Source organism: Arachis hypogaea, chromosome 13 (assembly GCF_003086295.3).
Source record: "Arachis hypogaea cultivar Tifrunner chromosome 13, arahy.Tifrunner.gnm2.J5K5, whole genome shotgun sequence".
In the NCBI taxonomy this organism is placed as follows: Eukaryota; Viridiplantae; Streptophyta; class Magnoliopsida; order Fabales; family Fabaceae; genus Arachis; species Arachis hypogaea.
Window position 1 is genome coordinate 70,406,846 of NC_092048.1, and position 15,863 is coordinate 70,422,708.

At 39.4% G+C, this 15,863-nt stretch overlaps 1 non-coding gene across 1 annotated transcript; it reads right to left on the bottom strand.

Moving 5' to 3' along the window:
• Positions 1–9,332: 9,332 nt before the first annotated feature.
• On the bottom strand, positions 9,333–9,440 carry LOC112738819 (small nucleolar RNA R71). The gene has a single exon (XR_003169774.1). It is a non-coding gene; the product is annotated as a small nucleolar RNA R71 (small nucleolar RNA).
• Positions 9,441–15,863: the final 6,423 nt, after the last annotated feature.

The window sequence follows — 15,863 nt, forward strand, 5'->3', positions numbered from 1 at the left end:
ATCATTGATGTGGCTAAGGGATAACTGACTCTACAACTAGGGAAGGACCACATCTTGTTCAAGATTCTTCATCCCAATTCTCCCTCTAATAAAAGAGAGATAACTGTGAAACACCTAGTGTTCCAACGCTCTCTTTCTGTGCAGAGTTTTATTGAGCCCCCAAACATCGATTCTAAGTTTGGTGTTGGGTAGCCAACAATAAGCTCTAAGCACAAAGGTACTAAGAAGAAAGTACCTAAAGGCCGGAGGGACAAGAAGGTCCCAACTGAAGGCCTCTCACCTGGTATGAAAGTTGTCTTCACCAAAAAGCCAGTCTTACCATATACAGTGAGTCGTATCCTATCTTTAGAGCATGTGGAGCTCATTCATGAGAAGTCAGGAAGAAATTTCACTATAAGAGGCAAAAATCTGAGCCCATACTCACCTCTGTAAGGAGCTAACCGTCAAGCTAATGACGTTAAAGAAGCGCTTGTTGGGAGGCAACCCAACCTTAATTAATTATTTTTATATGGTTTTATTTTGTTTTGTTTTTCTTTAAGTTATTTTCTTAGGTTTATGATCATGTGCATTAGTTAGAACAGAGACAGAACACTCTGGATGGAGTGTTATTAAAGTTGAACGCCAGCCAGGGAGCTCTGGTTGGGCGTCCAATGCCTCAAATGGGCAGCATTGTTGGCATTGAATGCCAGCCAGGGAGTAGACCCTAGGTGTTCAAACGCCAGTGCAGAGAGCAAGGAATCTGAATTCCTTAGTCTTTCAGGACCAGTGGGTCCCACATCATCTTCACCTACCCCACTTACTTTCACACTTCAGCAACCAAGGATCATCAAGTAATAAAACTCACGGGAGTGAGGTCGATCCCACAAGGATTGAAGGATTGAGCAACTTTAGTTTAGTGGTTGAATTAGTCAAGCAAACAAGTGTTGATTGTGTGAAATTGTGTTGACAGGAATTAAATTGCATAGAATGTAAAGGGGAGTGGGTGATTTGCAGGAAATTAAAGGGAACAAAAAAAGAAAAAGAGCTGAATCTTAAAGAACAAGAAATTAAATGGCAGAAACTTAGAACGCAAGAAATGTAAATTACAGAATCTTAAAGTACAATAAATGTAAATTGCTTGAATTATAAAAGGAGTTGGGAATTGGGATTGCAGAAATTAAACAAGGAAAAGTAAATTGCAACAAGTAGGAATATAAAATGTGGATTCAATCAAACCGGATCTCAAATGACAATAACAATAAGCTTGGTGTAGCAACGAAACAAGGAAATTGAAATTGAAAGATGTAGATCTCATGACCCAAGAGACTAGATAACCAAGTCTAGATCTCAATGCCTTCCTAGATCCAAATTTAGAATTCAATTGCAAGAAAAGTAAGATCAAGCAGTAGAAGAAAGGAATTCAAATATTGATTTCTCAAAAAGTGTAGTAAAGAAAACAGAGAGATCTCAAGGTGAGATTGAGGCAGAATTTCCTCAATTCTTCAACACCCAAGACTCAAAATCTCCAAATAGCTCAAAACCCAAAAGCTCTCCAAAAACTACTCAGCAAAACTAAAAGGAAAGCTCTCCCCAAAATCACTCAGTAAAAACTAAAAAGGAAAAGCTCCCTTAAAACTTCAAATCCTAAGCTATTTATACACTTTCTTCAAATGATCATTAAGCCTTGAATTGGGCCTTTAGTCTTGATGGAATTGGGTTGACAGTAGCCTCCGCTGATTGCTCTTGGTGTTGGGAAGAAATCCACTTGTGAACCGGGCCATTAACCATTCACGTTTGAGTCAACGTTTGAGGCAAACGTTGACTCAAACGTCTTCATGTGTGGCATTATGCAGCTCGGCCACTTGCTGTCATCCACGTTTGGCTCAACGTTTGAGGTCAAACGTGAGCTCAAATGTGGTTCTCCCATGCTACTCCTTTGGCCAACGTTTGGCCCAACGTTTGAGGCAAACGTTGGTGCAAACGTGGCTCAATTAAATCATCAATCAGGGACTCTTCTTCATGCTAAATTGGCGCCAACGTTTGACCTCACGTTTGAGGCAAACGTTGGCGCAAATGTTGGTTTGCTCCAGGGGTGCTCTTTTTCATTCTTTTTGGCGCCAACGTTTGACCTCACGTTTGAGGCAAACGTTGGCGCAAACGTTGCCTTCCCTTGCTTCTTCTTCAGCCAACGTTTGCCTCAACATTTGAGGCAAACGTTGGCTCTTCTCCAGGGTGTTCTTCATCTGCTTCTCACGTTTGAGTTAACGTTTGAGGCAAACGTTAGCTCAAACGTGAATCTCTCTTTTCAAGCCCATTCTTGCAACCTTCTTCCAAGCTTTATTTCACCTATCATCAATCAACAATTGTATCAAAGCTATGCCATAATCATGAGAGTTGTTCTTCTTCTTGTCATATGAGCAATTATGGCACAAAAACTCATGAAAATGCATCAATTTATCCATGGTTGATTGAATCAAAGGAAACATGAAATTCAACCCAATTGACTTATGTATGGCTTAAGAAAGTGCATGAAACTAAATGAAAACAAAGAAAAAAGACTAGTGAAACTAGGCTAAGATGACTTGTCATCACAACACCAAACTTAAAACTTGCTTGTCCCCAAGCAAGAACAGAATTATTAAGAAGAAAGAATGAAAACAAAAGAGAATGCTCATGTTAGTAGAGTATTATTGGTAGCTCATGGGGTTTTATGCAGATATGTAACTACTCACTTCTTATTGACAAGTAGGCCTGGAAAGTTCTCTCTAAGCATCAAGTAACACACTGCTATGACCTCTCATTATTCCTTTGTCCTTGTTTACTGAATTCTTTTCTTTATAAACTTTAGTTCAGTGTCATGTGTAACAAGCTCTTTTCTTTATTTATGCTTGACACATTATTCACTTTAGACACTTGGCTCACATGCCTTCTTAGAATATTGATGCCCAGCACCTCTTTGGGTTACTAAATGTCTTGTAGCCAGGTTGCTCTTGATAGTGGACTTTCAGTTGATAATCCCGGGTTAGTTAACCCAAGTTACTAAGTGTTGATGCACTCCAAAGAACTTAATAATCCAAGCAGATCCTAGTACAAAGACACCACAGGCATATATTCTAAGGTTCAAGCTATTGGTGTCTAGCTTTGTTTCTTTTGTTTTTTTTTTCTTTTGTTCTGTTGCCACTTTTGGCTTTTTCTTTTCTCTTTTTGTTTTTCTTTTCATTCAAGGACTTTTATTTTGTTGAGATCCATAGACAGTGAACTACTTTCTTCTTAAAAAGAGAATAGTCTATTCCTTTTATTCACTAATAGTGAGTTGCCACACAATCATACATACATGCCACTACTTACTATTATTTGACTTCTAGCTAGCAATGAACCATCTTACTCCATGTTTCAAACATTTCTTTTATTGAATTGAAAAGATGCAGGGGACAAAGCATGCATTAGTTAAGTGAAAGTAAACACACAAGTACACTTAGACTAGCATTCTTATTGACAATAATATTCAAGATGCATAACTACTGAACTAACAGTTACTGCTAAGATGGGCATATTCAAACTTCAAATTTAGAAAAATTGCATGCTGATGGAGTTAAGTGTCAATACAACCTTTTGGTGGCTTCTTCTTCTTACTCTCGACTGATGGTGTGAAGCCCTCCCGAGAAAGTGTTTGAATCCCTGCAGAGTTAAGGGAAGTTGCTTGTTTCTCAAGCCCTTAGATAACTAGTTAGTGTGCAGGACCTTCTTGTGGGCTTTTGAACTTACTTTGGTGTGTGAACACCAAACTTAGTCCCTTGCCACTACCTTTGATGCATCGAGTTGATCATATGTGAATTCCTAGTGTCTTAGCTAAAGATAATAAAACTACAAAGTAGAAGCAAACAATGATTAAATGATTCATCTGATTGCTTGGAACTAGCAACCCTTTATGCAGAAGGTGAGAATGTGTTTTTAAATTAGATTTTTGGTGGAACACCAAACATAAAATCCTTCATTCTCCTTTAAATTGTTTTGGTGTGTGACACCAAACTTAGCTCATTGCACTGCAGGTGAATCCACTTAATCTTTTTATTGAACTAGCATTGAAAGAAAATGACTACCTCAGGTTGGGTTGCCTCCCAACAAGCGCTCTTTTAATGTCACTAGCTTGACATTCTTCATTTTTGCTTCAAGGACGTTGTAAGCTCTGAACCTCTTTTTCCTTGTCCCAATGTCCTCCTAAGTACAGCTTTGTTCTGTGACCATTTGCTGTGAATTGACTCTTTGTTGCTTCATCTAGCAATTCAATACTTCCATAAGGAAAAACCTTGGTTACCAAATATGGACCAGTCCACTTAGATTTAAGCTTGCCAGGGAATATCTTGAGCCGTGAGTTGTACAAAAGTACTTGCTACCCTGGTTTGAATTTTTTCTTCATGACCTTCTTGTCATGCCACCTCTTGGCTTTTTCCTTGTATATCTTAGCACTTTCATAGGCTTCTAGCCTAAATTCATCCAGCTCATTTAGCTGCAACAACCTTTTCTCACCTGCTGCTTCAGAGTCAAGGTTTAGGAGTTTAGTAGCCCAAAAAGCTTTGTGTTCAAGCTCCACAGGGAGGTGACATGATTTGCCATATAATAGCTGAAAGGGTGACTTCCCAATGGGAGTTTTGAAAGCTGTCCTGTATGCCCAGAGTGCATCCTCCAGCTTCCGAGCCCAATCTTTTCTTGAACTTCCTACTGTCTTTTCCAGAATCTTCTTCAATTCCCGATTTGCCAATTCAGCCTGTCCATTGGTCTGGGGGTGATATGGCGTGGCTACTTTATGAATCACTCCATATTTCTGGAGGAGCTTCTCCATCTGTTTGTTGCAAAAATGGCTACCACCGTCACTCACAAGACCCTTGGGAACCCCATATCTAGTGAAAATATGCTTCTTAAGGAATTGAAGGACAATTTGTGCATCACAGGTGGTTGTGGCTATAGCTTCCACCCACTTTGAGACGTATTCTACTGCCACCAAAATATATCTGAAAGAATAGGAAGGGGGAAAGGTCCCATGAAGTCAATACCCCATAAATCAAATAATTCCACTTCCAGAATGAAGTTTTGAGGCATCTCATTCCTTCTTGTCAAGCCTCCTGTTCTCTGGCATTCGTTGCATTGGTGAATGATGAGCGGATAATTTATACGCTTTTTGACATTGTTTTTAGTATGTTTTTAGTAGGATCCAGTTACTTTTAGGGATGTTTTCATTAGTTTTTATGTTAAATTCACATTTCTGGACTTTACTATGAGTTTGTGTGTTTTTCTGTAATTTCAGGTATTTTCTGGCTGAAATTGAGGGACTTGAGCAAAAATCAGATTCAGAGGTTGAAAAAGGACTGCTGATGTTGTTGGATTCTGACCTCCCTGCACTCAAAGTGGATTTTCTGGAGCTACAGAACTCGAAATGGCGCGCTTCCAATTGCGTTGGAAAGTAGACATCCAGGTCTTTCTAGAAATATATAATAGTCCATACTTTGGCCAAGAATTGACGACATAAACTGGCGTTCAACGCCAGCCTTCTGCCCAAATCTGGCGTCCAGCGCCAGAAAAGGATCCAAAACCAAAGTTGAACGCCCAAACTGGCACAGAAACTGGCGTTCAACTCCACAAATGGCCTCTGCACGTGCAACACTCAGGCTCAGCCCAAACACACACCAAGTGGGCCCCGGAAGTGGATTTATGCATCAATTACTTACTCATGTAAACCCTAGTAGCTAGTTTATTATAAATAGGACCTTTTACTATTGTATTAGGCATCTTTTGATCATCTTAGGATCTTAGGATCATCTTTGAACGCATTGTTCTTAGATCAAGGGGGCTGGCCATCTCGGTCATGCCTGGACCTTTCACTTATGTATTTTCAACGGTAGAGTTTCTGCACTCCATAGATTAAGGTGTAGAGCTCTGCTGTTCCTCAAAGATTAATGCAAAGTACTTCTGTTTTCTATTCAATTCATCTTATTTCGCTTCTAAGATATCCATTCGCACCAAAGAACGTGATGAAGGTGATGATTATGTGTGACGCTCATCATCCTTCTCCCTTATGAACGCGTGCCTGACAAACACTTCTGTTCTACATGAAATAAGCTAGAATGAGTATCTCTTAGATCTCCTAACCAGAATCTTCGTGGCGTAAGCTAGAATGATGGCGGCATTCAAGAGAATCCGGAAAGTCTAAACCTTGTCTGTGGTATTCCAAGTAGGATTCAATGATTGAATGACTGTGACGAGCTCCTAACTCGCGATTGTAGGGCGTTAGTGACAGACGCAAAAGGATAGTAAATCCTATTCCAGCATGATCGAGAACCGACAGATGAATAGCCGTGCCGTGACAGGGTGCGTGAGCATATTATTCACTGAGAGGATAAGATGAAGCCATTGGCAAGGGTGATGCCTCCAGACGATTAGCCGTGCCGTGACAGGGCATTGGATCATTTTCCCTTGAGATGACCGAAAGTAGCCGTTGACAGTGGTGATGTATCACATAAAGCCAGCCATGGAAAGGAGTAAGACTGGATGAAGATAGCAGGAAAGCAGAGGTTCAGAGGAATGAAAAGCATCTCCATTCGCTTATCTGAAATTCCTACCAATGATTTACATAAGTATCTCTATCCCTATTTTATTATATAATATTCGAAAACACCATTATCACTTTATATCTACCTGACTGAGATTTACAAGGTGACCATAGCTTGCTTCATACCAACAATCTCCGTGGGATTCGACCCTTACTCACGTAAGGTATTACTTGGACGACCCAGTGCACTTGCTGGTTAGTTGTATCGAAGTTGTGACAATTATGTATTGAGATCAGCGCACCAAGTTTCTCACATTGCCAGGGATTGTTTGAGCCTGGACATCACAATTTCGTGCACCAAGTTTTTGGCGCCGTTGCCGGGGATTGTTCGAGTTTGGACAACTGACGGCTCATCTTGTTGATCAGATTAGGTAATTTTTTTTTCGTTTTGTTTTCAAAAATCTTTCAAAAACTCTTCTTTTGTTTTTGAAAAAAAATGTTTTCAAAAATTTTCTTCAGAATTTTTAAGAATGAATTCTAGTGTTTCATGAAGCATGTGAAGCCTGGCTGGCTGTAAAGCCATGTCTAAATTCTTTTGGACTGAGGCTTCCAAACCATCAGAGGTAAGTTACATACTTGATAAATGATGAGCAGCAATTTGTTATCAAGATCAATATACTCTGGTGTTAAATGCTAAAACTTGGCTGGCCATTGGCCATGTCTAGTGTTTTGGACTGGAGCTTTCATTGAAAGCTTGGCTGGCTAGTGAGCCATGTCTAATTCCTGGACTGAAGCTTTAGACTAACATGGCAAGATTCCTGGAATTCATATTAAAAATTTTGGAATCCTTATTTTCCTTTTTCAAATTAATTTTCAAAAAAAAAAAAATTTTAGAAAATCATAAAAATCAAAAATATTTTTCTGTTTCTTGTTTGAGTCTTGAGTCATATCATAAGTTTGGTGTCACCTGCATATGCATCTTGCATTTTTTCGAAAATTTCATGCATTCATAGTGTTCTTCATGATCTTCAAGTTGTTCTTGGTAAGTCTTCTTGTTTGATCTTGATGATTTTTTGTTTTGTGTCTTTTCATGTTTATCATATGCATTCTTGAATTCTTAGTGTCTCAGCATTAAAAAATTCTAAGTTTGGTGTCTTGCATATTTTCTTTGCATTAAAAATTTTTCAAAATTGTGTCTTGATGTTCATCATGACATTCATAGTGTTCTTGGTGTTCATCTTGACATTCATAGCATTCTTGCATGCATTCATTGTTTTGATCTAAAAATTTCATGCATTGCATATTTTTCATGTTTTTCATAAAAATTTCAAAAATAAATAAAAAAAATATCTTTCCATTTTTCTCTCATCAAATTCGAAAATTTGAGTTGACTTTTTCAAAAATTTTTAAAATCAAATTGTTTCTCATGAGTCAAATCAAATTTTCAATTTGAAAATCTTATCTTTTTCAAAATCTTTTTCAAAAATCAAAACTTTTTCAAAATTCTTAGTTATTTTCGAAAAATCCAAAGATATTTTTCAAAAATCTTTTTCTTATTTTTATATCAAATTTTCGAAAATAACATAATCAATTAATGTTTTGATTCAAAAATTTGAAGTTTGTTACTTGCTTGTTAAGAAAGATTCAAACTTTAAGTTCTAGAATCAAATCTTGTGATTTCTTGTGAATCAAGTCATTAATTGTGATTTTAAAAAAAATCAAATCTTTTTCAAAAACTAATTTCTATCATATCTTTTTCAAAAATATCTTCTTATCTTATCTTTTTCAAAAATATCTTTTCAAAATATCTTTCCTAACCTCCTAACTTCCTATCTTTTCAAAATTTGTTTCAACTAACTAACTAACTTTTTGTTTGTTTCTTAACTTTTTCAAAACCACCTAACTAACTCTCTCTCTCTAATTTTCGAAAATATCTCCCCTCTTTTTCAAAAATTTCTTTTTAAGTAACTAATTATTTTTTTTTTATTTTTGATTTCAAAAATTTTCGAAAAATACTAACAAATTTTAAAAAACCAATTTTCAAAAATCACTAACTCCTTTTCAAAAATAATTTTCGAAAATTCCCTCCTTCTCTCTCATCCTATTCTATTTATTCATTCATCTAGTAACATCTCTTCCTCACATCATCACCAAATTCGAACCCCCTCCTCTATCTGTGTTCGAATTTCTTCTTCTTTTCTTCTACTAACAATAAGGATCCTCTTTACTGTGACATAGAGGATTCCTCTTCTTTTCTTTTTCTCTCCTCTTTCTTATGAGCAGGGACAGAGAAAAAGGCATTCTTGTTGAAGCTGATCCAGAACCTGAAAGGACTCTGAAGAAAAAATTAGGAGAAGCAAAATTACAACAATCCAGAGATAACCTTTTAGAAATTTTCGAACAGGAAAAGGAGATGGCAGCCGAAAATAATAATAATGTAAGGAAGATGCTTGGTGACTTTACTGCACCTAATTCCAATTTACATGGAAGAAGCATCTCCATTCCTGCCATTGGAGCAAACAACTTTGAGTTGAAACCTCAATTAGTTTCTCTGATGCAGCAGAACTGCAAGTTTCATGGACTTCCATCTGAAGATCCTTTTCAGTTCTTAACTGAATTCTTGCAGATATGTGATACTGTTAAGACTAATGGAGTAGATCCTGAAGTCTACAGGCTCATGCTTTTCCCTTTTGCTGTAAGAGACAGAGCTAGATTATGGTTGGATTCTCAACCCAAAGAAAGCCTGAACTCTTGGGATAAGCTGGTCACGGCTTTCTTAGCCAAGTACTTTCCTCCTCAAAAGCTGAGCAAGCTTAGAGCTGATGTTCAAACCTTCAGACAGAAAGAAGGTGAATCCCTCTATGAAGCTTGGGAAAGATACAAACAGTTGACCAAAAAGTGTCCTTCTGACATGCTTTCAGAATGGACCATCCTGGATATATTCTATGATGGTTTATCTGAGCTATCAAAGATGTCACTGGACACTTCTGCAGGTGGATCCATTCACCTAAAGAAAACGCCTGCAGAAGCTCAAGAACTCATTGACATGGTTGCTAATAACCAGTTCATGTACACTTCTGAAAGGAATCCTGTGAATAATGGGACGCCTATGAAGAAGGGAGTTCTTGAAGTTGATACTCTGAATGCCATATTGGCTCAGAATAAAATATTGACTCAGCAAGTCAATATGATCTCTCAGAGTCTGCATGGAATGCAAGCTGCATCCAACAGTACTCAAGAGGCATCTTCTGAAGAAGAAGCCTATGATCCTGAGAACCCTGCAATAGCAGAGGTGAATTACTTAGGTGAACCTTATGGAAACACCTATAACTCAACATGGAGAAATCATCCAAATTTCTCATGGAAGGATCAAAAGCCCCAACAAGGCTTTAATAATGGTGGAAGAAACAGGTTTAGCAATAGCAAGCCTTTTCCATCATCAACTCAGCAACAGACAGAGAACTCTGAACAAAATGCTTCTAATTTAGCAAATCTAGTCTCTGATCTATCTAAGGCCACTGTAAGTTTCATGAATGAAACAAGATCTTCCATTAGAAATTTGGAAGCACAAGTGGGCCAGCTGAGTAAAAGGATCACTGAAATCCCTCCTAGTACTCTCCCAAGCAATACAGAAGAGAATCCAAAAGGAGAGTGCAAGGCCATTGACATAAGCGCCATGGCCGAACCTGTGAGGAGAGGAGAGGACGTGAATCCCAAGGAGGAATACCTCCAGGGACGTCCAGTGATCAATAAGGAGCTTCCCTCTGGGGAACCAAAGGACTCTGAGGCTCATCTAGAGACCATAGATATTCCATTGAACCTCCTTATACCCTTCATGAGCTCTGATGAGTATTCCTCTTCAGAAGAGAATGAGGATGTTACTGAAGAGCAAACTGCCAAGTTTCTTGGTGCAATCATGAAGCTGAATGCCAAATTATTTGGCATTGATACTTGGGAAGTTGAACCTCCCTTGTTCATCAATGAACTAAGTGATCTGGATCAACTGACATTGCCTCAGAAGAGACAGGATCCTGGAAAGTTCATAATACCCTGTACCATAGGCACCATGATCTTTAAGGCTCTGTGTGACCTTGGTTCAGGAATAAACCTCATGCCCCTCTCTGTAATAGAGAAACTGGGAATCTATGGGGTGCAAGCTGCTAAAATCTCACTAGAGATGGCAGACAGCTCAAGAAAACAGGCTTATGGACAAGTAGAAGATGTATTAGTAAAGGTTGAGGGCCTTTACATACCTACTGATTTCATAGTCCTGGATACTGGAAAAAAAGAGGATGAATCCATCATCTTAGGAAGACCTTTCCTGGCCACAGCAAGAGCTGTGATTGATGTTGACAGAGGTGAAATATTCCTTCAATGGAATGAGAACTCCCTTGTGTTTAAAACTCAAGGATCTCCCTCTGCAACCATGGAGAGGAAGCAGAAAAAGCTTCTCTCCAAGCAGAGTCAACCAGAGCCCCCACAGTCAAACTCTAAGTTTGGTGTTGGGAGACCACAACCAAACTCTAAGTTTGGTGTTGAACTCCCATATCCAAACTCTATGTTTGGTATTGGAGAGTCTCAACAAAGCTCTGCACATCTGTGAGGCTCCATGAGAGCTCACTGTCAAGCTATTGACATTAAAGAAGCGCTTGTTGGGAGGCAACCCAATGTTTATCTAATTCTTATTTTTATTGTTTTTCATGTTTTCTTAGGTTCATGATCATGTGGAGTCACAAAATAAATATAAAAATTGAAAACGGAATCAAAAACAGCAGAAGAAAAATTACACCCTGGAGGAGCATCTGTTTGGCGTTCAGCGCCAGAACAGAGCATGGTTCTGGCGCTGAACGCCCAAAATGGGCAGCTTCTGGGCGCTGAACGCCAGAACAGGCATGGTTCTGGCGTTCAACACCAGAAATGGCACACAGATGGGTGTTGAACGCCCAAAATGGCCACCAACCTGGCGCTGAACGCCCAGAGTTGGATACAAAGGCATTTTTACATGCCTAATGGGTGCAGGGATGTAAATCCTTGAACACCTCAGGATCTGTGGACCCCACAGGATCCACTAAGGATCTGTGGACCCCACAGGATCCCCACCTACCTCCACTCACTTCTTCTCACCACTCTCTTTCACACAACCCCATAAACACTCTTACCCAAAAACCCTTCACCAATCACCTCAAACTCTCTTCCCCATCACCTCTTCACCACTCACATCCACCCACTCCTCCCAATAAACCTACCTCATAAACTCCACCTACCTTCAAAATTCAAAACCAATTTCCCACCCAAACCCACCCATATGGCCGAACCTTAACCCCCCTCCATTCCCTATATAAAGACCTCCATTCTTCACCAAATTCACACAACACACCCCTCTACACTCTCCTTAGCCGAAACCACATCTCCCTCTCCCTCTCCATATTTCTTCTTCTTCTTCTTCTATTCTTTTGTTTATTGCTCGAGGGCGCACAATATTCTAAGTTTGGTGTGGTAAAAGCATAGCTTTTTTGTTTTTCCATTACCATTGATGGCACCCAAGACCGGAGAATCCTCTAGAAGAGGGAAAGGGAAGACAAAAGCTTCCACATCCGAGTCATGGGAGATGGAAAGATTCATCTCTAAAGCCCATCAAGACCACTTCTATGATGTTGTGGCCAAGAAGAAGGTGATCCCTGAGGTCCCTTTTAAACTCAAAAGAAATGAGTATCCGGAGATCCGACATGAAATTCAAAGAAGAGGTTGGGAAGTTCTAACAAATCCCATCCAACAAGTCGGCATCCTAATGGTTCAAGAGTTCTATGCCAATGCATGGATCACCAAGAACCATGATCAAAGTAAGAACCCGGATCCAAAGAACTATGTTACAATGGTTCGGGGGAAATACTTAGATTTTAGTCCGGAGAATGTGAGGTTGGCGTTCAACTTGCCATACATGGAAGAGAACGCACGCCCCTAAACAAGGAGAGTCAACTTTGATCAAAGGTTGGACCAAGTCCTTGTGGACATATGTGTAGAAGGAGCTCAATGGAAGATTGACTCCAAAGGTAAGCCGGTTCAACTAAGAAGATTGGACCTCAAGCCTATTGCTAGAGGATGGTTGGAGTTTATTCAATGCTCAATCATTCCCACTAGCAACCGGTCTGAAGTTACTATAGACCGGGCCATCATGATCCATAGCATCATGATTGGAGAAGAGGTGGAAGTTCATGAGATTATACCTCAAGAACTCTACAAGGTGGCTGACAAGTCCTCCACTATGGCAAGGTTAGCCTTTCCTCACCTCATTTGCCACCTATGCAATTCAGCTGGGATTGACATAGAGGGAGATATCCTCATTAAAGAGGAAAAGCCCATCACTAAGAAAAAGATGGAGCAAGCAAGAGAGCCCAGTCATGGAGCTCAAGAGGCGCAAGAAGCTCATCACCATGAGATTCCGGAAATGCCTCAAATGCACTTTCCTCCACAAAACTATTGGGAGCACATCAACACCTCCCTAGAAGAATTGAGTTCCAATATGGGACAACTAAGGGTGGAACATCAAGAGCACTCCATCATGCTCCATGAAATAAGAGAAGATCAAAAAGCAATGAGGGAGGAGCAACAAAGACAAGGAAGAGACATAGAAGAGCTCAAGGACATCATTGGTTCCTCAAGAAGGAAACGCCACCATCACTAAGGTGGATTCATTCCTTGTTCTTATTTCCTCTGTTTTTCGTTTTCTATGTTATGTGCTTATCTATGTTTGTGTCTTCATTACATGATCATTAGTAGTTAGTAACTTTGTCTTAAAGTTATGAATGTCCTATGAATCCATCACCTCTCTTAAATGAAAAATGTTTTAATTCGAAAGAACAAGAAGTACATGAGTTTCAAATTTATCCTTGAACTTAGCTTAATTATATTGATGTGGTGACAATGCTTCTTGTTTTCTGAATGTATGCTTGAACAGTGCATATGTCTTTTGAAGTTGTTGTTTAAGAATGTTAAATATGTTGGCTCTTGAAAGAATGATGACTAGGAGACATGTTATTTGATAATCTGAAAAATCATAAAAATGATTCTTGAAGCAAGAAAAAGCAGCAAAGAACAAAGCTTGCAGAAAAAAAAAAGGGGGCGAAAAAAAAAATAGAAAAAAAATAATAATAATAAAGAAAAAGAAAAAGCAAGCAGAAAAAGCCAATAACCCTTAAAACCAAAAGGCAAGGGCAAAAAAAAAAGGGGATCCCAAGGCTTTGAGCATCAGTGGATAGGAGGGCCTAAAGGAATAAAATCCTGGTCTAAGCGGCTAAACCAAGCTGTCCCTATCCATGTGCTTGTGGCCTGTAGGTGTCAAGTGAAAACTTGAGACTGAGCGGTTAAAGTCAAGGTCCAAAGCAAAAGAAGAGTGTGCTTAAGAACCCTGGACACCTCTAATTGGGGACTTTAGCAAAGCTGAGTCACAATCTGAAAAGGTTCACCCAATTATGTGTCTGTGGCATTTATGTATCCGGTGGTAATACTGGAAAACAAAGTGCTTAGGGCCACGGCCAAGACTCATAAAGAAGCTGTGTTCAAGAATCATCATACTGAACTAGGAGAGTCAATAACACTATTCGAAATCTGAAGTTCCTATAGATGCCAATCATTCTGAACCTCAATGGATAAGTGAGATGCCAAAACTATTCAAGAGGCAAAAAGCTATAAGTCCCGCTCATATGATTGCAGCTATGTTTCATTGATAGTTTGGAATTTATAGTATATTCTCTTCTTTTTATCCTATTTGATTTTTAGTTGCTTGGGGACAAGCAACAATTTAAGTTTGGTGTTGTGATGAGCGGATAATTTATACGCTTTTTGACATTGTTTTTAGTATGTTTTTAGTAGGATCCAGTTACTTTTAGGGATGTTTTCATTAGTTTTTATGTTAAATTCACATTTCTGGACTTTACTATGAGTTTGTGTGTTTTTCTGTAATTTCAGGTATTTTCTGGCTGAAATTGAGGGACTTGAGCAAAAATCAGATTCAGAGGTTGAAAAAGGACTGCTGATGCTGTTGGATTCTGACCTCCCTGCACTCAAAGTGGATTTTCTGGAGCTACAGAACTCGAAATGGCGCGCTTCCAATTGCGTTGGGAAGTAGACATCCAGGGCTTTTCAGAAATATATAATAGTCCATACTTTGGCCAAGAATTGACGACGTAAACTGGCGTTCAACGCCAGCCTTCTGCCCAAATCTGGCGTCCAGCGCCAGAAAAGGATCCAAAACCAAAGTTGAACGCCCAAACTGGCACAGAAACTGGCGTTCAACTCCACAAATGGCCTCTGCACGTGCAACACTCAGGCTCAGCCCAAACACACACCAAGTGGGCCCCGGAAGTGGATTTATGCATCAATTACTTACTCATGTAAACCCTAGTAGCTAGTTTATTATAAATAGGACCTTTTACTATTGTATTAGGCATCTTTTGATCATCTTAGGATCTTAGGATCATCTTTGAATGCATTGTTCTTAGATCAAGGGGGCTGGCCATCTCGGCCATGCCTGGACCTTTCACTTATGTATTTTCAACGGTAGAGTTTCTGCACTCCATAGATTAAGGTGTGGAGCTTTGCTGTTCCTCAAAGATTAATGCAAAGTACTTCTGTTTTCTATTCAATTCATCTTATTTCGCTTCTAAGATATCCATTCGCACCAAAGAACGTGATGAAGGTGATGATTATGTGTGACGCTCATCATCCTTCTCCCTTATGAACGCGTGCCTGACAAACACTTCTGTTCTACATGAAATAAGCTAGAATGAGTATCTCTTAGATCTCCTAACCAGAATCTTCGTGGCGTAAGCTAGAATGATGGCGGCATTCAAGAGAATCCGGAAAGTCTAAACCTTGTCTGTGGTATTCCAAGTAGGATTCAATGATTGAATGACTGTGACGAGCTCCTAACTCGCGATTGCAGAGCGTTAGTGACAGACGCAAAAGGATAGTAAATCCTATTCCAGCATGATCGAGAACCGACAGATGAATAGCCATGCCGTGACAGGGTGCGTGAGCATATTATTCACTGAGAGGATAAGATGAAGCCATTGGCAAGGGTGATGCCTCCAGACGATTAGCCGTGCCGTGACAGGGCATTGGATCATTTTCCCGTGAGATGACCGAAAGTAGCCGTTGACAGTGGTGATGTATCACATAAAGCCAGCCATGGAAAGGAGTAAGACTGACTGGATGAAGATAGCAGGAAAGCAGAGGTTCAGAGGAACGAAAAGCATCTCCATTCGCTTATCTGAAATTCCTACCAATGATTTACATAAGTATCTCTATCCCTATTTTATTATATAATATTCGAAAACACCAT